Raw genomic sequence first — 23,765 nt, 5'->3', positions numbered from 1 at the left:
GCTTCCTGGAGGATTACAGATGCACTGAGTTCTGCCACAGGGCTGGGGGTGGGGGCTGAGTAAAAAAGGTGAAGGGCTTAGGAAATACAAACAGGCAGTTACAAAATAGTCCTGGGCACGTGAAGCAAGGCATAGGCGATGCAGTCAATAATAGTTAATAAACATATGGTGCCAGTCGGACACTGGACTCATCGGGGTGATCACTTTGCAAGGTATATAGGTGTCTGACCACTACACTGTACACTTGGAACTAATACAATATTGTATGTCAACTGTCACTGAAAAAAAATGTTTAAATCCGAGTTCTTGCCCTGGCTGGTGTGGCTCAGTGGATTGAGTGCAGACCTGCAAATCAAAGGGTTGCTGGTGTGAGTCCCCCTCAGGGCACACGCCTGGGTTGTATCAGGTCCCCAGTAGGGGGCGCTCGGGAGGCAACCACACATTGATGTTTCCCTCTCTTTCGCCCTTCCCCTCTCTCTAAAATGGAATAAAATTCTTTTTAAAGGCCCAAGTTCTCCTGCCCAAACTACCTCCACTTGCCACCTCACAACCCTATATTCAACACCCGCTGACCCGAGGGTCCCCCCTGAGAAGCCCCTAGGGCCCCCTTAAATGGCAGGCCTGTAACTGGTTGTGCGATGTCCCCTCCCTGCTAGAACACCCGCTCCAGGCAGCAGGAGCCCGTTCGCTGGCTCCCCAGGGGACCCAGTGAACCCCCACTGCGCGGCCCACAGGAGGACACGTGAGCCACGGCAGTGGATACAGTGGCCAGCCACGCAGGCGCCGCTGGACAGCAAGGCTCGCTCCAAAGGGAGTGTCGGTCCTTGTCAGTCACTGCTAAGTTCCTCTCTGGGGACACCTAGCCCGTGGGGCCTACCTGCCTGCCCTGCTCAGGGGCAGCCCCCCTGGCAGGACTGGTGGAGATGGAAGTCCAAACCCAGTCTCCCAGGGACTCCCACCTAAGAGGGTTGCTCCCGGGAGTGGTCTGTGGAAGCAGCAGCTACCCTGAGATTTGGGGAGCTGAACCTCTCACTGAACAGCTGAACGGAATCCCCAAGATTGGTTTGGAGGGGAGAATGGAACCCAGGTGCTGTAGTGAGTGGTACCAGCGTGGAAACACCTGGGGCGGTGAGAGGGAACGTGAGTCCAGCAGGGGGCGCTCCCGTCGGCCCCACGGCGCGGGGCGGGGCTGCCAGCTCGCAGCCCTGGGGGTGGGGGGCCTTGGAGTCCTCAGCTGCACCTGCTGCTCCGGCCTCCCTTCCCCTGCCTGCCTGCTTTGTCCTCTATGGGGGGTTTCTCCCTCCATCCCCGCACGGGCGGCCCCGCCAAAAAGACTACCGGGCAAAATGGCTCACATGAAAAATCAACCCGAAGCGACGCAAACTGGGATTTTGTGATAATAGTGCAAAAACAAAAAGCAACCCATCGGTGCTAAGGAGAAGAAAGCACAAGCAAAAAAACAGGCGGCAGGAGGCAGGGCCGTGTCACTGGGGGGGATGGGCGAGTGCACGGCTCCGGACCGACTAGGCCAGCCGGCCGCTTCCCCTCTCTGGACCCCCGGGCGTGGGCGCAGCGCACACCCCAGGATGCAGCTGGTTGGGCAGTGTCCGCAGCGTCCGCTCTTTCTTTTCTCGGCAGCGGCTTTTTCTCTGCCTCCTGTTGAAGGTTGAGAGCGTCGCCACGGGTGTCACTTGCCTATTCCTCTGAGTCACGTGATGCTCGTTTGTGCACTGTTGATTTGATTCGAAGGCGAGTGCATCAGAGGGAACGAGTACCACATCTCGTTCAGAAAGCGATAAACAGGCGTGTTTGGGGGGGGGTCACAGACCAGCCCGATGGGCAAAGGGGAAGGGGGTGTCTGGGGAGGGGGCAGTGCAGCCCAGGGGTGCAGCCTTGCAAGATGGGGGTGGGGGTGAGGAAGAAGGCAGAACTCACCATCAAAGTGGCCCCCAGGGTATGGCCTGAGAAAGGGGCTGGGTGGGCCCGTGGACCTGGGAGTTGAGGGCCTTTCCACAGATACCAGCCTCTGGACATTCTTCAGCTTGTTTTTATTTTTTATCTTATTTAAAAATGTATGTTGTGGCCCTGGCTAGTGTAGCTCAGTGGATTGCGCAGGGGCTGTGAACCAAAGGGTCGCTGGTGCGATTCCCAGTCAGGGCACATGCCTAGGTTTTGAGCCAGGTCCCCAGTAGGGGGCGCGTGAAAGGCAGCTCCACCTTAGTGTTTCTCTCTCTTTCTCCCACCCTTCCTCTCTCTAAAAATAAATAAATAATTTTTTTAAAAAAAGTGGATGTTGTGTATATGGTACAGAACAGTGGCTTGGGCTTCATAATTCATGTAGCCAGCCCTGTAGCTTATTTAAAAGGTTATTTTAAAAGTTTAATCACCTTTTCTTACATTCCCCTTTGTTTTGGCTTGGGGAGGTCAGATGTCACATTGGGACCCCATGCCCCCAGACACAGAGTGGCAGCTGTGTGATAGAAGCGTCTCTGGAGGGGGCCAGTAAGGGGCCCTGAGGCAGGGACACAGTCCAGCCTGGGTCAGGGCCGAGATGGGGAAAGAGTGAGGCCGAAGGATGCTGGGGAGACGGGGGGAGGGGCGCAAGGCCTGGAGTCTGCGGGGAGGCGGGGAGGGGCGGGGCTGCTGCCGATCTCTAGCCGCCATCCCCCCCGAGAAGCAGCGCTTGGAGTGTGACTGCTTCATGCGTCAGGAAACCTAAGAGCCGACGTGCGTGGGCCCTGGCTGGCTGCGTTCCAGACACCACGCAAAGCGTGTGTCATGGCTCCTAAGTCCTGAAAACAACCTCCAAAACAACTCGACTCCAAACAACGATGGATAAAGGACTCCACCAGACATTATTCCAAAGATGATAAGCAAATGGCCAACAAGCACATGGAGGCTTAAAATTCATTAATCATTAATAAAATGCAAATCAAAACCACAATCGGATAACACCTCATACTCATTAGGATGGCCACTATCCAAAACCAAAAATAAACAGGGCAAATAAAAAGTACCGACGAAGATGTGAAGAAACTGAAACTCTCGTGTGCTGCTGGTGGGCATGTAACACGGTGTGGCTGCTGTGGAAAACAGTATGGTAGTTCCTAAAAAAATTGGAAATAGAACTGGCATATGACCCAGCAATCCCACCTCTGTGCATATACAGAAACGAATTGAAAGCAGGGTCTCGAAGAGATACTTGCACACCTATGTTCACAGCAGCGTTATTTACAACAGACAGAAAGGGGAAGCGGCCCAGTGTCCGCGGGCAGGTGAGCGGATAAACAGCCCATGGCCATCCATCCAAGGGAATAGTACTCAGCCCTGAAAAGGCAGGAGCTTCTGCACCTGCTACAGCATGGATGATCCTTGAGCACACTGTGCTGTGTGAAATCAGCCCGTCACAGAAGGACAAACACCGTATGACTCCACTAACCAGAGGCGCCTACTGTCTCAAATTCCTAAAGACGGACTGAGGGAGGAAGAAACAGGGTGGCGTTTCGCAGGTGCCAATTTTCGGTTTCACCAGGTGAAAACAGTTCTGGAGGCTGCAACAGTGAGACTGTACCAAACACTGCCGAACCGGATACTTAGAAACAGACAAACCTCGCCTGGCTGGACTGAGCACCAGCCTGAGAACCAGAGTCGGGCCACCTGCCTGGGTTACAGGCCAGGTCCCCAGTAGAGGGCGCACGAGAGGCAACAACACATTAAAGAGGAAAAAAAAAAAAAAAGTTAAGCCCTGGCCAGGTGGCTCAGTTGGTTGGGTCACCGGAAAGGTTGCAGGTTTGATCCCCAGGCAGGGTGCGTACGGAGGCCTCCGATGGACATTTCTCTCACACATCAATGTTTTTTTTCTCTCTCTCTCTCCCTTACTCTCTAAGATCAGTAAGCACATCCTTGAGTGGGTGAGGATTTTAAAAAGTAGTTAAGATGGTAAGTTTTATGTTCCGTGTATTTTACTACAATGTAAACATTTAAAAAATTTTAAAAAAGAAACACCAAAAACCCCAGTCCCTGGCTGGCATGGCTCAGTGGATTGAGTGTCTGCCTGTAAACCAGAGGGTCACCAGTTCAATTCCCACTCAGGGCACATGCCTGAGTTTCGGGCAGGGTCCCCCGTGGGAGAGGGTGATGTGAGAGGCAGCCACATGTTGATGTTTCTCTCCCGCTCTCCCTTCCTTCCCCTTTCTCTAAAATTAAATAAATAAAATCTTTACCAAAAAACCCCCAACCCCTCAGATAGGTGTCTTGGCTAACCTCATTTTCTGGAAGAGAACACCAAGCCTGCAGCCCGTCCCCAGACCCTGGGGCTAGTCCAGGCTGGGCCAGGGGGCTGCCACAGCTCGGCTCCTAACCGGCTGGAACCTCGCCGTCAGGTGGCCCCAAAGGAGGGGGAGCACACCCATTTCAGGGTCCTCACTGAAACTAGAGGTCAGGCACAATGAGTTTCTTTAGAAACTAGGCAATATTTGGTTAACAATCGAGGCATTAGTCCTGTCCATTCCTCTGTTCAGTCGATGTAGGCGAATTTCGTATTATGCCAACCATTTTGGTGAATTTGGGGCAGGTGATTGGAAGCTCCACGCCAGCAGCTCCAGGGAGAAAGCTGGGCGGCCCACCCAGGACTGGACCCCGCCCACCTGTCGGAGGCGCGTGGGGTGGGGTGGGGGTTAGGAGTTCAAGCAACTGTTTTCTTCGTAAGAGCAATGACCTTCCACAAACCAAACACAGTCGGCTTGCTGGGACTCTGTCATAGGCTCTCGACACACGCCGAGTGTCCTTGGCTCGTCTTGCCTCCGAGCTCCCTTGCGAGCGTGGGGCTCGGCCATGTGCGGGCGCAGAGCGCGGGGGCCACCATGCCCCTCCCTCGCCAGAGGCTTTCAGGGCCAGCCTGGCCCCAGTCACCAGCTGGGGTCATGCGCTCGGGGTATTCCCATTGTCCACTGCTGACTTTGTGTCTGAAGAGAGGTTTCAATTATGACTGAGAAGAAGAAATTCTCCAGAAAGGAAAGAGGTGGGAGCCATAGTCGCTCGTCCTTCCCACCCACTGAGCGCCACCGCTTCCCTCACAGTCGCCGTCCAGGTGCCCCCACACGCGGAACAAAGGCTTCCCCGGCTGCCAGAAGGTGGTTACTGAAAATGGGTCAGTCAGTCTTTTGATGCCAGTGAAAGATGCTGGTCCCTGCTGATAGGCACACCACACACTCGGCCATGAAGCTGGAGGCCCAGAGCCACCCGGCAGCAACTCCGCTGTTCCAGGTGTCCCGAGGCTTTGGCCTGGGCACCCCCAAAAGCCCAGAGGGGCAGTTCCAAGTTTTCAGAAGCCCCGCCCGCAGCCTGCAGTGCCTTCCTTCCTTGGATGGTAAGCAGTGCCTCGGAAGACAGTTCCTCTCTGCAGGCTCCGAAACTCGGCCCGAAATCTTGGTGACCTGAATAGTGAGGGGGAGGGGAGGGGAGTGGAGCTAAAGGAGGGAAAAGAGTCCTTCAACAGGGGGAAGTGAAGCGCATCCTTGGAAAAAGGGGAAGTCTTTCTTATCTTGCACATTCCGAAAGGGTGCGGCAGACATTCCTAACCTGGAATCCAAGGGGTGGGAGGAGGAATTAGTCTCTAAGAATAGAAACACCTCCCTTCACTGTCCCAGGCGTGGACCCCACCCAAAGGGGCCAGGAGGGGGCAGTCAGGCCCGAGTTCTGCGATTTAAAGAACTCCGGAATCCTGAGCGGTGAGGCCAGGGAGGTGGGCAGGAATGGAAGCTGGGGCCCAGAGAGGGCGGGGTGGGGGCCCAGTGGCCCCGTCTAGGGCACGGGCGGAACCTGAGCGCTGGGGACGGGTGGAGACTTTCCGAATCAAGTGATCTCCAGGACAGGCACTGATCAGCCCCACCCAGTGCTGAGTGACAGGGTTATTTCTGGGCTCCGAGTCCCCCCCTCACCATGGCAGGCGTATGGAAGGTGAGCAGGGCAGCCGCACATGCAAACCGGGTGCCTGCAGGTGTCGGAGGAGGAAGAGGCTACAAAGTGACCCAGAGCCTTGTGGGAACCTCGCTGGGCGGTGGTGTCCAGAGCTGTGAGCAGAGGGCGGAGGGAGAGGGGAGGTGAGCTCCCCCGGCCCCGCAAGGGCACACCAGGCACACCCACCCACGGGCCCTGGCTGGTCGGCAGAGGCCTGATGCCAGCCAGTCCTCTGCCTCGGCGGCCTGAAACCCCACTCGGGAGAGATGGGAGGACTGCCAGCAAACCTCCTTACGAGGTTTTCTATGTTTTCATCCGTGTCAAACCGAGCGTAGGAATCAGCGACTCCGCACCCTGGATTGTTTGTGCAAACCAGACTAGAAGGCCACCTGCGGGGCAGGAAGGACAAGGTCACTCCACCTTCAGACCCCGCCCGCGTTCCCAGATCCAGCACAGACAGGCTGGGGGGGCTGGACCAAAAGGTACGTCCCCCAGGGCAATGATTCCAACCGTCCTCTGGCCGAGGGCCAGGTCTGCCTCTTTTGGCTCCACGGAACACCTGACCTTCCCGTGGCAGCGCTGGCTATTCTGACACGACCCTTGCCCACAAGTCCCCACTGTGTCCCCCCACCTGAGGGCTCTCAGCCCCGTTTCTTTTGTTTGTCCGTTGCCTTCATGGTCACACCTGCCCCACATCTGTCACCCGTTTTTTTGGTGGTTTGTTTATAGTTTTATCATCTGACGTTGGCTCTGCTGACCATTTGTTTATCATTTCTGCGAAGGTTCAGATGACAAGCACCAGCCGGTAGATCTCCGGGCCGTGGCTGCGCAACCTGGCGTGAAACCCCCGTTTATCTCATTGCCAAGGCAGGCACTGGAAAGCGAATGGGAGTCAGACGCGAATGTACAGACTCCTCGGTCTGGAGAGGTCAGTGCTTTCGATTTGCCTGCTCTGGTCCCGCTCCCCAGCCCTGCTAACACTGCCCAGGCCACAAAGCAAGCGGCTTTAAACTGATACTAAACATCACATCCACAATTAATTTTTTTATTTTATATTTAGTGCATTATAACATGAAGTGATGTTTTTCTGCTGATGTTTACTCTAATGTATAAACAAATTACACAGCATTTATAATCTGTGTATACAAAATGTGTAATATGCGCTACGTACTATAGAACAGATGAAGAAAGAAATGCCACCCACGCTTCACAATGACCGCCACTGCCATGAACCCGACCAGAACCAGGAACTGACCTGGGGCAGACCCTCACGCCAGCAGCCAGGGGTCTCAATAACCTGGGGGCATCTTTACGGTGAACACTTTACCGAGATTAGTTGGTAACAAGGGCCCTTTTTTAAAGCTTCTGAATAAAGAGTTTGGAAAAATCGTGTTCCAGGAGCTGGACGATGGGACACCCCTCTCTCCGAGTAACAGAGCAGACCCAGGCCCTCTGGTCCCCAGAAACATTTACATCGGCCGGGCAAGCCTGGGCCTGGGACTGGGCCCTGGGGGTGAGGGGCGGGACGGGCCTCTTCTCTTCATGCCTTTGACCATGACATTGCCACTGTCATAAGAACGGTGGCTCACGATTGTTTGTGGTGGGGGCGTCTACACCACAGAAATGAGCAATGGCCACACGTCCCATTTCCCCGTGTCGAGTGGTTGCGGGCCCACCGTTGGAGTCGTCTGGACACAGAGCACAGCCAGTCCGCTGCCTTTGACGGGACGCCAAGTTCTAAAGCACAGACGAGCGCCCTGCCCATGAGTTCTCCCACAGCCCCAAGTGTCGCCTCACAGTCACCCCTGAGACGTCCTGAAGACCACTATCTTGGTCCTGCCGGTGCACATTAGCCAGGCCTACAGGCCCTTTGGGGTGCAGGCTTGTCCCCCCAGAGCAGGGCTTGCGTTCTCTGCTCCGGCTGCACTGAGGTCTGACCCCCGCTATAGGCCCGGGGCGAAAGGAGGTGCCGACGCAGGTCTTGAGGAGGAGGAGCAGCAGGGTGCCGCCCCCGGGAGGCACCGGTGAGGGCAGTCCGCTCCCTGGTGAGGGGCAAGGCATTGCTTCTGCCAGCTAGGGGGTCCTGAGAACGTGGCCCTTGGACAGTTTCAGCTCATCTCCCCAGCTTCCCACAGCCATGGCCCAGAGTCATTCCCTGTGTGACTCCTGACCTTGGCATTGGTCCCCTTTGCAGCTCTGAGATCAGAGTGTGGGCCTGCCTTCCGCCTATCTGCGGGGGGGGGGGGGGCAGGGGCAGGGATGGCGTCTGGGCTCGCAGAGTGGGTCTGAAGCTGGCCTCTCATTCTCTCTCTTTTGGGGACCCCCACACTCCTCCAGGGCTGAGGTCGTGACCGCTGCCCGCCCCGGAAGGGGCCTCACACCTGCTGCACCCCGTCTGGCCGGGCAGCGGGCACAGCCTTAGTAAGAGCCATGCCACTGCCCGACGGGGTGACTGGGGGTCAGAGGGCTCTCACTGTCAAGGGCCAGGCGGGAAAGCGTTTCGGCTTTGTGGGCCTTGCGTGATCTTGATGGACCACTCCTGGGCCCTTTTTTCCTCTCCTTTCCTTGTAACAATGTAAAAAGCATTCCTAGTTCAAGGCCCCTACAAAAATGAGGCTGGACCCTGCTCATTAAAATCCCACGAGCATTGGGGGTGTCCTGTTGTAACAGGGTGCGGCCAAGAGGGGGCCCCAAACAGGGGTTTGGAATGGGGTCCAGAACTCAGGGTGTCCAGGAAATATTAGGAAAACATACGGGATGTCCTCCCTCCCCTCCCCCCACAGGTGTGAGCTGGGGGACGGGACACATGGAACGGGGCCAATGAGAGCCGTTTTGTATAGCAACCGCTTTGCAGCTAATCTCTGTCATGGTCATGTAACATATCTATAGCCTTTAACTGGTTTCATGGGTATGTATGTTAAACAGCTGTGGCCATGCTTTGAGCCAGGGGGATGGAAGTGACTTCCACCCAAGATGTAACTGGGGGGCAACTCCCCCTGGTCACAGCACCTGTGTGAGAGCTTGGAGATGATTGGCTCCACGCCAGGGGGCCACACCTGCCCAGACCCCCGGTGGCAGCCCAGTAAAGCTGGAAGAACGCAGGACAGCTGGAGGCGTAGCCGACTGGGAGTACAACCGGAAAAGACACTGGCATTCGGGCTGCCTGTTACCACCAAACCCAATAAGCCATGACAGCGATTGAATCTTCATGAGCGATTTATTCAGATGGCCGGCAATCTGAGAAGATGGTGGGTTCATACCCTAACCATCTTGTCTTCTCTTTCTAGGCCAGACTTTTTTTTAATAATATATTTTATTGATTGTGCCATTACAGTTGTCCCATTTCTCCCCCTTCATTCCCCTCCGCCCTGCACACCCCCTTTAGTTCATGTCCACGTGTCACAAGTTCTTTAGCTTCTGCATTTCCCACACTACTCTTGCCCTCCCCGTCTATTTTCTCCCCACTGTCTATGCTACTTATTCTCTGTACCTTCTCCCCCCTTCTCCTCCCACTCCCCTGTTGCTAACCCTCCATATGATCTCCATTTCTGTGGCTCCGCTCCTGATCTAGCTGTCCTCTTAGTTTGCTTTTGATTTAGGTGTGGTTGTTAATAACTGTGAGTTTGCTGTCCTTTCACTGTTCATATTTTTGATCTTTTTCTTAGATAAGCCCCTTTCACATTTCATATAATAAGGGCTCGGCGATGATGAACTCCTTTAACTTGACCTTATCTGAGAAGCACTTTATCTGCCCTCCCATTCTAAATGAAAGCTTTGCTGGATAGAGTCATCTTGGATGTAGGTCCTTGCCTTTCATGGCTTGGAATACTTCTTTCCAGCCCCTTCTTTAGGCCAGACTTTTTATACCAGGGAATAAACAAGGTGCCGTGAGGGCACTGAGATTCAGGGAGGACTGGGTGAAAGAAGCTGCAACATTCCTGCCCCGGGCAGTGAGCTGTTCCCAGGGGCGATTGTCAACCGGTCTCTCCCTGGAACACAAAGGCCCGGGTGCCTCCAGTGGCCCCCAGGCCGTGGTCTCTAGCCAGCGCCCCAGGAGGCCGGCTGTTTTCCCAGGAGCCAGGACGGGCCTTATCTGTAGTTTCTGAAACAGACGCTTTAACATACACATTATTTGCTAGACTTATAACTTTTTACCTTAAGCTAAAATTTTCCAAGTTTTGAGTTCCCTATCAGGAGGAGTCAGAAATGGGGCTGCAGAGGAAGATCGGCTGGGGGATTCAAACCCATACGCACAGCCATGTGAGTGAGGGGAGAACCATGCGGCTTTGGCAGGGTGAGGACCACGTGGCTTCGGGTGCTCCCTTTTGCCATGTGGGTTAGGCAGCAGGAGAGACTTCGCCTGCAGGAAAAGGGGTGAAAGGACTCGTGCTGCAGGGCCGAGAAAAGGCCCGCACGGCTTTGGATAAACTGGAGATCGTGGTGGCGACACAGCTGAAGGTGCCGGGAGCTCGAATCTCGGACTTGTACTTCTTTTCCTGACATACAGGACCCCGGACCGGGCAGGGGGAGAAGGAAGGACTGTGTGTGTTCGTGGGTTTCTGAAGAACTTTAGCCTGTATAACTTTTAAATAAATATTTCCTTTCCTTTTTACCAATCTCTGGCATTGAGAGACATCTTTTCTCTGGTGGCGGGCATAGCGAACCCAGTGGGGGGTCCTTTTAGTAAAAGTATATCGTACACACCTCTTGGCTCTGTTCTGTAACACTACGGCTTTGAGACAGGTGGGCAGTTCTGTCGCAAAACGAACCCCCGAGGGCCTCGTTCTAGAGACATTTTCAGCATCCCGGCCTCAGTTCCGGCGCCCTGGCAAAAGGTCTGAGGACTCGCATGTGAACTGGTGCCTTTCCAGGAGACGCAGCCCCAGGACAGCGAGGGGGGAGGGAAGGGGTGGAGGGACACACCAGATGAGGCCTTCCTGTGCCAGCCACCGCCTCCCGGTGAGACAGGTCCAACGCTCTGCAGCTTCCTGCGCTCGGCTCCCCGGGACTTCTCTGGGCCAGCTGCATGAGAACCAGGCCTCGGACCTTTGCCCACTGGAGAGCAAAGGGCTCAGAACTGGTTGACTGGCTGCCTCCCGCCTCCCGCCTCCCACGGAGCGGGAGCCTGGTGGTGATGGTGGCAGCCTCCTGGGCTCTGAGGTCCAGCCAGCCCGAGACTGTCTGGAACGCCTCTGTGTTCAGCATCTGTGGTCTGGAACGTGCCACCTGTGACCCCAGGAGTGGACAGCGGGTGGGGGCTCATTCTGTTGGTCTGAAGGGTCCACACAGGGTGAAGGGACAGGTGGACCAGGACCAGTCCCACAGGGTGGGCCCTAGAGCCACAGGAGCTCCCTTGGGAGTCCCCTCGTTCTTGTCAGGATCTGGCATGCTGGCTCTCCAACTGCATGTCCCGAGTCCTGCAGAGCAAAAGGACCACAGAGGTGGCAGGGACAGGCTCTGACCTCCCAGGGAGCTACTGGTCCCCGCCTTCTGCTAGCCCCCCACTTTTCACAGTCTTCCTGTGCGCCATCCTACACGTCCCCTCCAACTGTCCCTTCCTGCTGCTGCCACTGGCCCTTGGTCGTGCTTCTTGGTCTCCCAGCCTGACCGCTGCAGGCTCAGCAGGCAGCTGTTTTCTTTCTCCACGACAGGGTTTCGGAGGGGGCGGGCCTTCCCATCTTGGCTCCCCCTCCTGTCTCAGGTAGAGAGCCGGGAGGGCTGCTGCCTCTCAGGGAGGCCCCCCACCTGGAGGGCAGGGCTGCCCGGCCCTGACAACACTGTCTGGGCTTTTTGAGTCCCTGTTCTCGGGGTCTCTCTGGGTGCCCGTCGTCTCAGAGGCATGTCCTAGTTCATGGTCAAGGAGACCCCCCCCCAGGGTAAGGATGACGAGGTCCCTTGAGCATCCTTTCCAGAGCTCCGGGCGCTGTCGGCTACAATACCGGGGGGTCTCACCCTCCTCTGAGTCCCCCATGGCCTCCCTGCAGCAGCTTCCCAGCACGGGGGCAGGGGCAGGAGGGTCTCTGTTTCCCCTCCTCCTCCTCCTTCTTAGGACTCAATCTGTTGTAGAGGGTGGTGTGGGGGGCAGTGGGAGGTGGGCACACAGCAGCTTTTCTCCCCAAGTCCCCCCAAGTCTCTTTCACAGTGGGGCCGTCTGGTGCCCCCAGGCTACTGCAGCCTACAGTCACCTGGGCTCCTGCCTTTGCCACTCAGCCAGCCAGGTGACCCTTTGCCACCCCCAGAGTGGGTGTCTCCCATCCGACAGAGGTCCGGCAAACCTCTTTGTTGCTCCCAAAAAGCTTTGGCCTGGGGACAGGTGGCATTCTTTCACTTTGGGCTCCAGAGAGAAGCTGGTGAGCAGGAACCAACCCCGCAGGTGACACAGGTGACACTCGGGTTGGCCCGGGGCAGAATCTCGGGGAGGGAAACTGGCTGAGACTCAGGCGGATGCATGAGGGGGGCTGCGGACAGGGCGGGTGGGGCTGGGGCTGGCCGTCCCCATCTGGGAGCCCAGGCCACTCACACAGCAGAGGGAGGCAGCGGGGGGGGGGGGATGTTCCAGAACAAGAGGAACACTGGACTTTGGACTCTGGCCATCTTATCCGCAGGCCCTGCAGGGGCGGGGAGGGCTGAGGGCGGTCACAAGGGTTGTCTGCAGACAAGGGTTGCCTTTGCTCGTGACCTAGGCCCAGCCCCACAAGACTCCTTACTGCACTGCGGCTTCCAGGGAGTTTTTCACAAAGGGGCCAGGGGGCCTGGACCCAGGCCATTCGGGGCTGTGGGGCTTAAACAAGAGAATTCACCGAGATTGCTGAGCATGGTGTCTAGTGAGCACGCGGGCTCCGCCGCAGCTCGTCGGGGAGAGGGGCACCCTGGGGACCTCGGCTCCATGGAGGGTCAGACGGCCTGACAGGGAGGGGCCTTGGTGGCTCCCAGTTCCTGACACTGCCCAGGACTTCTAGGGGGCAGGGGTGCCAGCTGGGATCCCCCCCTAAGCCCCAGCCTCAGCAATGCAGGCAGAACGAAGCTGAGGTGAGAGCTTTGGGGACATACACCAGGCAGAAGGGGACAGGACAACAGATTCTTCAGGGGCCTCCCCGGTCCAGGTCCAGGGCCCCGAGCTGGATGACACACCAAGGGAAGAGAGGTCATTCTGACCTCCAAAGGGTTGCCCCAGACACGGGTGTCACCTCCGCCAGAGGCAGCCTTAAGGGAAAGTCGCCTCTCCTGGCCGCCACCAGAGGGAGGGCGGTGGTAGCCCAGAGACCCTGGGAAGTGGCCGAAGCCGCCCGAGACCAGAGAAGCCACCCGGACGTCGGCCCTCAAGCCGGGCGAAGCTCTGACCCCAACTGACCCCAGCCACCGCCACACCCTCTCCCTGACCAGGAGGCTAAGTTCTCACCTCATTGGTTCCTTGGTTTTTTGTTTTATGGCCTCAGGACCAGGACATTTAACCTTCCTCAGGTGACGGAATAGCAAACAGGTTTTTTGGCTTCCGTCAAAATCATACCTTCCATTTGGAAAACTGATAGCAAGTCAGTTGGGTGCACATCTAATCATTGGATTCTTGTGGCAATAAAGAGGAAGCCACCGACCTAGAAAAGGCAGAGCCTCAGGCACTGATTTTTAATTTACTTTCGTAGGTACGTGATGAAGTAAGCAAGTCTATGGAGAGTGCTGTACCGCAGACACAGAGCTGTGTGACTCCAATCACCTGCAGATCTGCAAAATAACAGGTTAGATTTATTTGGAGGAAATACTCTCAAATAATAATTACCACGGATTAAAAGCCGATTGCACCATTGCATGATTTTATAAAAAGGTTCTCAGCAAACTATCACAGAAAGAGACCTCCGTGTGACAAGGACAGCTGTGAAAGTCCACACCGCTGAGGCTGACGTCCACTTCAGGATGAAGTGTGGGGTACTCTCTCCCGCGGACTGGAATGGGGCGGGGGTGTCCATGCTCACCGCCTCCGTTCGGCGGTACCGAAGGCTCCAGCCCGTACCATTGCACTGCGCTACCCAGGTGCCCTCAGGAAGGGACAGCGAGGAGACGGCCAAATGGCACTGTGTGAAGACGCGCTCAGTTTCCCTGTAGAGCAGCTTCTCTGGGGTGGTGGTGGGGACAATGGAGCCTGCTCACTGTGGCGGCTTCAACCTCTGACCTCCTGGGGGAGACCCATGACTACACAACATGCACGTGTCTCCCCCAAACAAAGAACAGCCTTCCCCGAATCTATACTTAGTTTAAAAAACTAAATCCCTCAGCAGCAGGTGTGTGACCCCCAGTAAAGATGCCTTCTCTACCCTGGGCCACGGAGCCCTCCCTAGACAGCTGCCCATGCTTGTGGGCCCACCCCACTGAGAGTGTCCCTGCCAGGAGCTGCCACGGTCCCCAGCCTACAGCTGTGCGCAGGCACCAGGCACAAGGGAGGATGGAGAGTGAGGGTCGGGTCAGGCATTCTCATCTCCAATGTCCCTGGACCCAGGAAAAGGACTCTGCGGCTAGAGGACCAGACAGATCGGCAGTGTCCCCTCTGTCTCCTAGAGAGGACAGGCTAGCCACGCTGTTTATAGACATAATTCTCTTCCCAGCCCCTGTCCTCTGCCTCCCCAGCTCGTGCGCCAGCTGGCTGACCCACAAACCTTGTGATCGCGAGAAGAGGAGGCAGTGGCCAGCGAAATGTGTGCCATACAGTAGTCGCCCAATAAATAGCTGGCTGCCTGCGTGAGCGAACGAGGGAGCCAGCGAGTGGCCTGGTAAGGGCATGGAGACCTGGGTGCAGTGGGGCCCTGCAGGCCGGGCTGGGCCTGGGTGGAAATGGACCAGGGACTGGGCCAGAGCAGCCTTTGGCTGGAAAGGCGGGGGGGAAGGCTGAGACCGGAGGCCAGCCACTTCCAGAACAGCATTCCGCAGGCAGCTGGGGAACTGGTTTACCACCCCGCCCCCAGGCTTCCTTCTTGCCAGCCTGCCTTCCTTAGTGCCAACAGCCATTCATCTGGCCAAGACCTCTGTGCTAGCTAAAGGTGACAGCTAATCCCAACACAGCAGCAGGGCAGTGTAGGCTGACCAGGATTCACTCCACCTGCCACCTGAATGCCCAGCACACACACACACACACACACGCACTCACTCACCACCTTGTTCAGGGAGAATGGCACCCTCGGCCTCTGCCTGATCCTGGGGGTTTGCCCCCCTCAGTGTTTTTCTGTCAGGGCGGGAGTGCAGGCTTCCTCTTAGGTCTGTCCGGTTTTCCCGGGACTCACACCCTATCTTAGGTGAAACTGCCTCCGAACCCACCTCCTCACTCCTACGCCACAAACCCTGAGAAGCCAGGGGTCCAGAAAGAGGCACGTTTGCATCCCCCCCCCAACCTGGTGTCGGCTAATGTCCACGCAGTGAAGGGAAGTGCCCGATAACCAGGGCGAAGGAGCTCGCCACGAGACACTGAATGAAAGTTAGGTTCTGAAGAATTCTAGAAACCCATGACATTTACTTTCTAAAGTAATTGCTTCAATCTTTTCATTATCGAAATAGGAAAGGCTAACTTTGGGGAGGAAATGGGGCTTTAGGCTGCAGGCTGAACAAGAAGCAAGGGTAGGGAAAGTTGGGCGGCAGGAGAATCTCTCTGCCTGGATGAGCTGTCTGTTTACACTGGCTTCCAGAACAATGGGGCTCACCATTGACGTCAATGTACAGTGAAGAAACAAAAGGACCTGTGGGTGTGTCCCTGCAGCCGGCTCTGGATTTGCTTGGGTGTGTGTCTGTGTGCGTGTGTTAGGGAGCAGGGTGGGGAGTGTGTCAGAGAAGCAGGAGGAGGGGACAGTCACTCAGTGCAGTGTGAGCCACACAGCCGGCCTCCTGGGGCCTATGGGGGAAAGACTTGCCCCAATGAACTTGGTACTTGCCCTACTTTGCCCCTGTGTCTGCCCAAGTCACACACGCTTGTCAAGAAGAGGAAAAGAAATGAGAATTCCTGAATGTGGGTTTGGCTGCAGGCAGCCAGACTGTAACTCTTCCTTCCCTTCCATCCCGACAGGAGAGCCCAGGAATGAGAATGGGACGCGTGCAGGGAGAAGCTCCTGGCCCCGCTCCTGGGACAGCTAGTGTCCCCTCGGCCCCTCAGGGACAGCCTCGCACTCCCCCCAGACCCTGCACTTCAGAGGCTGCTGCAGCCCCACTGCCTGGAGCCTGCATGTGAGTCACGTCCTGCGCGCAGTTCTTGGCCCACTACTAGGTCACTCCGGACACTTCCCAGGGGTGTCCAATGGCATCTCTGGGCCACACCAGAAGAAGAGTTGTCTTGGGCCAAACATTAAATACACAAACACTAGTGAAAACTGATGAGCAAAAAGAAGGCTTTAAGTAAATTTACAATTTTGTGCTGAGCCACAATCATAGCCATGCTGGGATGCGTGCAGTCTGCAGGCCGCAGGTTGGACACCCCTGACAGACAGCAGGCTGGGGGCTCGACAGGCCCCGAACAGCACTGACTGAAAGAACAGATGGCCTCGGCCAACATGCTCCAGGGACTGGCACGCTGTGTCTCTGTGGCTTGTGCCTTCCTTCCTTCCTTCGGACAGCAGTTTTCCTTTCTCACTCACACTTCATGGAGCCTCTGGGGGTGATTCCGGGGCTGGTGAATTTACCATCCACAACGCCCAATTCAGTATTTGATTAAGTTCCCTTTCCGAGACAGCTGGTTCTTTCTTCCGAATGACGTGGTTGGGTTCAGGGACATCATTCATTTCATACCTGGGTACCTCCAGAGTTCGAATATTCCTATTTCCTGAACCCAAAACAGAAACACACAGTCTAAAAAATAAGAAAGGTCTCTTGGGAGCCGACAGTTCTGGGGCAGGTTTGGGACAAGTGTAAGCTTTGGTGGCCTGGTTGGGCATGCCTCGGGAGTTCGGGCAGGGTGTCGGTCTCCTGAGCCGAGCGCCTAGTAGCGATGAATGAGTAAATGAACGTGAAACGTGAATGAGAGATGACCTCGGGGAGTTTCTCGCGGCCGTGGCCGCTGAGGACGCGCCTCTGGCCTGTCGCCGAACCTGGCAGCCTCCCGGATCCTGGGCTGCAGCGGGAGTCCGTCTGCCCCGCCGCCTGAATCGAGGTGCGTAGGAGCCGGTCCCCGTCCCCTGCCCCGCGGTGGTACGCTCCACTCCTAGCTCCCCGAGCCCGCCGACGCGGGCTGTCTTGAATGGAAGACGCCGAGGCCGGAAGTGGAAGGGACCACTTGCGAGGACGAGGAGGGGGAAAGGAGCGCGCCGTGTCTTCATTGAGGAACCTACACGGTGAACATGGAGTTCCATGTGCGTCTTATGTAAAGAGAGCGACAGGCACCGTAGCCAATGGAAACGCGACACTTGCTTGCCAAGCCTCCCCGTATGCAAATGAGGCAGCATCGTGGCCAATGGGGGTGCTGGGGGCGGGCTCCGCGCGCGCGGTCACGTTTTCCACTATGTGACAGCGACCAGTCAGCGGCAGCGGCGACGGCGGCGGCTGCGGCGGGCTGCGCTGTGGACGACGCGCTGCTCTCAGCGGCTGCGACAGCGAGCGCGGGTCCGTGGACAGACGCGCGGGTCGACCAGGAGACAGGCGAGGACGCAGCTCCACGGTGAGTGCGCGGCCGGGAGGACCGGCGCCGGGCTGGGGCGGTCAGTAGTGCAGCTGCCGCCCGCTCGCTGGTTACGTAACCGCTGCCGGCCGGTGCGGCCCCGGGCCGGCGGGCTGGCGAGTGTGGAGGACTGGCGGGTGGGCTCCGGGGACGGCGGCGGCTACGCCAGCCCACGGAGGCGCGATCCCGGAGATTCCTGGGTCGTGGGAATCCTTCTAGACTTGAAAGTGGCCTGGAGGGTGAGGGATGGGTGGGCACTGTTATCCCCATTTTGCAGATCAAGAAACTGAGGTTCAGAGAGGTTAGGAAACTTGTCTCAGGTCACAGAGCAGCTGTGGCCACCACACCAGCCTGTCCTGCAGATCATTTTCTTTCATGACCCCTCCCTCACCCAGTGGGGAGAGGTCAGGGAAAGATCAAGGCAACCAAGGGCCAGTGCAACTGTTTCTGGGAACACAGGGGAGCCCCTAGGGAACCGGTTGCTTGCTCTGAGGCCAGAGAGCCACCTCTCCAGCTGGGGAAGGGCCGCAGGTGGGCGCTGGTCTAAGAGCCCTGCCAGGACAGTCTATGGGTCCCCTGAAGTGGGTGAGCCGAGAGACTAGAAGGCCTGGCTGGGAACCCTGTGCGCTGGAAGGCACACCCCGTGTGCCCCTGCACCCACACTGGACTCCCCCGTCTTATTCTCTCTCCCCAGGTTTGGTGGATGGAGGGGGCCCCACCTGTGATACAGCAGTCATACCATCCTTCACGGGTGTCCCTTGGCTGCCGAGTCCTGGCCATTGACAGGGGTGGGGGGCAGGTGCCAGCCTGCTATAGTCTTCCGGAAGGCCAGGTTAAGGGATGACAACTCTGTTGCCATGGTTTCTGTAACCCACGCAAATAAACCCATGTGGTAAGCTGATTCATACCCAAAGAACAACGGAGTCGGAAGGTACCCTGGAAATCATCCAGGGCAGCCCCTTGCCTTGACGGACGACAACACTGAAGCCCAGATACCTGCTGGGCGGACATCTCTCGGGGCTGGGCCCGACCGAGCTCGGGTGCCGCAGGGCTTCCCGTCGTCCTGAGGGTCTTGATCTGGGTCAGGGTGAGCTGCTGAGGTTCTCTGGAAGCCTCAAAGTGGGTGCTGACTCCTGAGTGGGTGGGAATATTAGGGGGAGGGGCCTCAGGTCCCTCAAATGTTAGGAACCCCCCCAGGCAGCCTCCATGAGCACCTCCCACCTCCCCGGCGGACAGAGCAGGGCCATCGACTGCTCCCTGGCTGCAAACTGGTGCCCCTACCCCTACCCCAGGGTTTCTGGTCCCAGGCTGGGTTTGACCAAGAAGGCAACGGGACTCTGCCTGAGCCTTTAACTGGCCACTGAGTTTTTAAGTACAAGGCTAATCACTTTTTACAAGGTGCTTGGGTGAGATGGGAATGGAGCTTTTTAAGTGGAAAGCGACGTGCTATGCCACCACAGGGATGGTGCCGTGGGTGTCAGCGTCACCTGTCACTGTCCTGTTGGTGTGATTCACTGGTGCAGAACCAGCGCAGCCCAGGTGCAGCCCAGGCTGTCTGTGGAGGCTGTCTGTGGAGGCTGGATGCTGGATGGGAGGGGGGCCTGCCCTGCTGCCAGCCAGCGGCTGCTGCTGAGTGACTCAGCTCCCTGCCCCCTGGCCTCAGTTTCCTTATCCGTAAGAAGGGATAGGGTGAGGCCATCTTGGAGGTCTGTTTCAAGGACTTCCCAGGCAACTACATGGGCTTCGGACGCGCTCTTGCCTCCAGACCCGGTATGGCTGGTCTGAACGGCATGTTCCCATGAGGCCAGAAGGAAACAAAAAGGGTTCTTTTCATTCGTACTGTTTCTCAAGCACATACTTTACTTTTAGAAAAACCCTGGCCTCTGTTTTTAAATGGTGACGTAACTTCACTGGACTCAGCAAACCTCAGCCTCTGTCGGGTCAGCGAGCGGCTGGCAGGGCCTCCCCGCGTTCAGTCAGAAGAGTGACACTGATAACCACGTCCTCAGCAGAACTCACTAGAAATACACAGCCCCAGAGTTGCGCAGACGCCCCGTGGCCCACCCTGGTGGACACTGGCCCACCTGTGCCCCCCAGCGGGGGCCTCTGTTAACTCTTTATGCTCCTTGCTGCACACCTGTAACAGGTTTGTTACTGTATCTCCAAGTCTAGTGCAAATCAGTGGCAGTGAGTGAGCAGGCGAGCGGTCACTGGGTAAGGGCAGGGGTTGTGGCCAGTGTCCATGCCGAAGGCTGAGCGGGCTCCAGGCCTTGAAGAAGGCCTTGAAGAAGGCCTTAAGGGTTCCTTCTGGCTGAGACAGAGAGAGATAGGGACAGCCGGAGTTCGCCGGCCCCAGGCAGCTCATGCCCTGAGGGCTGCAGCGGGGCAGCTGGTACTCTGCCTTATCGTCCTCTTGGATCTGTGCTGGCCTGCGTCCTCGAGTCCCAGGCAGAACTCAGAGTGCTGGGGGGTCTGGAGAGGCCGAGACAGGCTGGGCCCCAGCCGCCCTCCCCTCACAGCTGGACGGCCGCAGGCACATTTTCCTCCGTTACCCAGCTGTTGCCATGGAGAGCGCAGTGTTTGTTGAGCAGGACAAACATTTTCTTCAGATTACAGCAGGCTGGCCTCGGGGACTTGGCTCCTACCAGGAAGAAGCAGACGGGCTATAAATCTGGGTTGTAGAACACCGCCGGCTCGTGGCCGCGTGCACAGGCTCCGGGATCCTGCTGTGCAAAGTGCCTGGAGAGGCAGGGTCAGCCAGGCGGGGAGGAGTCTGGCGGGTGGGGACCAGGCTGGGCGGTGGGGCCCCTGGGGGGCTGGGTGCTGGGGACACAGGTGCTCAATTTGTGGATGTACATCAAGCTTTGACCTTATGATTTGGGACTTTTCTGCTTGTATTTATTCTTCCGTGTCAAAAAGTTGATCACCTTCAGTGATTGAACTAATGTCTGATTTCCTCAAGGAAATGAACTTGAACTTCCCCCTTTGGCTCAAGCCTCCTGAGCCAGAGCAGCCTTTACCCATCCTGGGGGCGGCTGTGGCAGGTGGAACTGGGGCCCAGGCTGTGCTTGTGTTTCTTTCTTTCTTTTTTGTTTTTTTACTATTTATTATGGAAACTCTGCAGATACGTGACAATGGAGAGGACAGTGTAAGGAACCCGTGAACCCATCAGCCAGTTTCAAAGAATTTCAGCCCTGGGTCCCCGCCTGCTCTCTGCTGTGCCTCCTCCACCTCCCATATTCCTGGGAAGCCTGGCCCAGACGGTGACCTCAGCGCAGTCCGCACTTTGCCCAAGCGGCCCTGTGTCCGGCTGTCCTCCATACCTTGGTCAGACCTTTGGTATGGAGGAACCACCAGAGTCCAGGCCCGAAATTAGCTCCTTTCCCTGGGTCTGACTGTCCTCCAGGGTCAGAGCCCGTGTATGGGCACCTGGGAAGGGGACAGCAGAGGGTCCTTGAGGGACAGGTGTGCAGCTCATGCCAGAGGGGCAGCCCTGGCAGCCCCTTTTCTTCCTGGGCCCCTGGCACCCTGGCCCAGGAGCACCGCCCCCAGGGCCGGGGCAGTGCCGGCACAGGTGGGTGCTGCGTGAACGTCTGTGGAAGGCGGGAGGCGGTCTGCTTTGCCGGGCACATTGGTTTGCCGACTTGGCAGCCTGGGGTCGGTCCATTAGAGCCGTCAGTGCCGAGTGACGCGTCCTCTGGAGTGATGAAGTTTGGGCGATTTAGTTTGGTGTGCTGTTTCGCGTTTCTGCCATGCTTGCATGACCTTCTCTGAGAAAAGACTGTCTTTCACCGAGGGGGTCCTGTCCCTCCTTCTCAGCGAGCCCCGCTTGGACAGGCTGCCAGGGGCCCCACGAGGGAGGGGCCAGGCCAAGCTCCCAGGGTGCAGCGACAGTCTCGCACGGTGCCTGCCCCCTTCCTTCCCGAGGAGGTCCATGTGCCGGCGGGGGGGCTGCCAGCTCCCCTGGCGGTGAGATTCCTCCTTTTACAACAAACGAGGTTTCTTATCACGTCTGCCCCTGTCGTGGTTGGCAGCGATGGTGAAAGCTGGCCGGCCTCTGGTGGACACTGACTGCACCCCAGACACCTCACACAGCCGAGTCACTAGGCCCCCATCCCCCGCCATCCCGGCAGCCGGTCGGAGGCAGGTGCTGCTGTGGCCCCGTATGTCACATGAGGAAACAGGCAAGGAAGGCTCAGGAACTTGCTCAGGAACTTGCTCAGGACCACATGGCCAGGAAGTGGGGGGCCGCCGAAGCCCCCACTATCCAGGGGCTGCTCGCTAGCCACTCGGCCTTCATGATCCATTCAGCAGGAAGGACCTGCTGTGTTCTGGGGGCTGCAGAGTGACATGGGAGGGGTCCCGGGAGTTGGGTGGGCAGCCCCGCTGGGGTGTGGGCCAGATCTTGCACAGAACTCTCCAGCAGTTCCCCGTCCCCGCAGAACGAAGCAGGAGTTGGGCTCTGCCCCTTGGCCACGCAGCTCTGGCCGTGCCCTCTCCTCTCCAGACGCTGCCGTCTTCTCCAGATGCCTTTGCCCTTGCTGCCCTTGCTGCCCTTGCCTCGAATGTTCTCCCTCCAGTGTCCAGCTGGCCCCCACTCCCTAGTCTGTCGTAACTCGGGCACTTTCCCAAGCAGAGTCCTGGCAGAGGGTCACACTTCCCTGGGAGGGGCCAGCCGGGCAGGAGCTGTGAGGGCAGAAGCGAGGAGGAGAAGGTGGGAACACACACCAGAGGACACCCTAGCCGGGCACCCAGCAGGTCACGCAGCCCCAGAGCCCCATCAGCAGACTGTCCAAAAGAGAAAGGAGAGAAGGCCAGGAAGAGGAGCTTCGGAACAGCCGTTCAGGGGAGGGGTGGGAAGCAGACCGACCTCGGGCCCAGCCCCCATGGTCAAAGTTAACCTCCGCAGAGTGATTGCTCTCAGCCCGGTTGCCTCACATGCCCTTTGGCAGCAGCTGGTGAAGCCAGGACCCACCTCATGGTGTGGCACTTCGTCTGAGGCCACACACGGTGGCAGAGCCAGAGGCCCCGGGCTGCCTGAGGTGTGCAGCCAGGAGGACCAGGGAGGGGCTGTGCCCAGCCAAGGCTGGGGAGGAGCTGGGGGCTGCCGGCCGGGGGAGTGAGGCCCAGGGGGTCGGAGTCCGCCCCATGCACAGGGGCTCAGGTACGAGGTCAGATATCACCTGTCACCTAGACATGGGCCTGCCCAGCTTCTTCCTCTTTCACACTGAGCATTGGTCCCCGTGTGTGCCCTGACGTCTCCCTGCCGGCCCGAGTGTGAGCTCCTGGGGGGCAGGAGGGCCGTGCCCCGCACTTTGCCCTGCCATCGCCCGGGGTGCCGTGTGCAGTAAGAGCGACCAGGCACCGCCATGCCGTGTCCAGACCACGTCGGCGCGTTCTGCGTGAGCCCTGCATGCGTGCGGCCTGCTGCCTCACTGTCACTGTCACACACTGTTCCCAGTGGGCTTGTTGATATCCAGCATTTCCGCACGTCAGCATGTTTGGTCCCCCTCTCTTCAATGGGTGCGGGTGCACCCTAGTGCTGCCCTGGGGGTCAGTGTGGACGGGTCGGGCAGTGTCAGTGCAGCGGGGAGAGGAGCCAGTGCTGTTTGTGCAGGGCGAGTGCCAGGCACCTGGAGATCAGCCGTGCCCAGGGCAGGCCCCGGCAGGTGACAGGGGGCCTCCCTGGGGAGGGAAAGAGGACCTCCCTCATCGTCCTGGGGAAGTTGCGGCCAGAGCCCAGTGGACAAGGGCCGAGTCTGGAAGCTGAGGCCAGTGCCCGGCCAGGGCGGCCTCCCTGCTGACTTCCGAGGGAGTTTGCAGATGCAGGTCCTTGTGTGTGGGAACGGCTCCTTCTCTGTGGTCTGTCTTCCGCAGATGAGAACTTGCGCTCCCCCACTGCACTGGGTCGCGCTTCCTCCCGTGAAGTGGGTGAAGGGGCTGCGGCGGAGCGGCCTGCCTGCTTTGTTCCTGCCTTTCACTGGGACATGGTGTCGTCCCTTCTCTGTGGTCCTGGGAATCGATAAGCGGCCCAAACACCCTGCTGAGCAGGTGTCTCTTTTTTCTGAGGTCTCCCTTCGACCGTGACCTTCCCGGCTCAGAGCCACGCAGAGCTGCCCAAGACCAGCACGGCCCTCGGGCCTCGGTGGGTGACCCACTCACTTGGCTGTACAGAGGCAGGTGGAGT

General features: G+C 57.9%; 1 protein-coding gene and 1 long non-coding RNA gene across 5 annotated transcripts in view; both read left to right on the top strand.

Moving 5' to 3' along the window:
- The first annotated feature begins 13,811 nt into the window (after nt 1–13,811).
- LOC128625844 (uncharacterized) lies at nt 13,812–17,039 on the top strand. Its single transcript, XR_008389675.1, has 3 exons — nt 13,812–13,878; nt 14,575–14,717; nt 15,998–17,039. It is a non-coding gene; the product is annotated as an uncharacterized LOC128625844 (long non-coding RNA).
- Nucleotides 17,040–17,434: 395 nt separating this feature from the next.
- Nucleotides 17,435–23,765, top strand: part of PER2 (period circadian regulator 2) — a 32,761-nt gene continuing 26,430 nt past the window's right edge. For 3 of the 4 annotated variants that reach the window (XM_053655243.1, XM_053655241.1, XM_053655244.1), the window contains exon 1: nt 17,435–17,578. The gene's annotated coding sequence lies outside the window, so the exon portion shown is untranslated. Of the gene's footprint in view, nt 17,579–20,916; nt 21,153–23,765 lie in introns of those variants that run through there. The other variant, XM_053655242.1, reaches the window with a different exon arrangement.

The sequence above is a fragment of the Artibeus jamaicensis genome, unplaced genomic scaffold (assembly GCF_021234435.1).
Source record: "Artibeus jamaicensis isolate MK-2021 breed Jamaican fruit bat unplaced genomic scaffold, CSHL_Jam_final contig_944, whole genome shotgun sequence".
Taxonomy (NCBI): Eukaryota; Metazoa; Chordata; class Mammalia; order Chiroptera; family Phyllostomidae; genus Artibeus; species Artibeus jamaicensis.
Note: the sequence above shows the minus strand (reverse complement) of the source record. Positions and strands in the feature narration are given on the sequence as shown.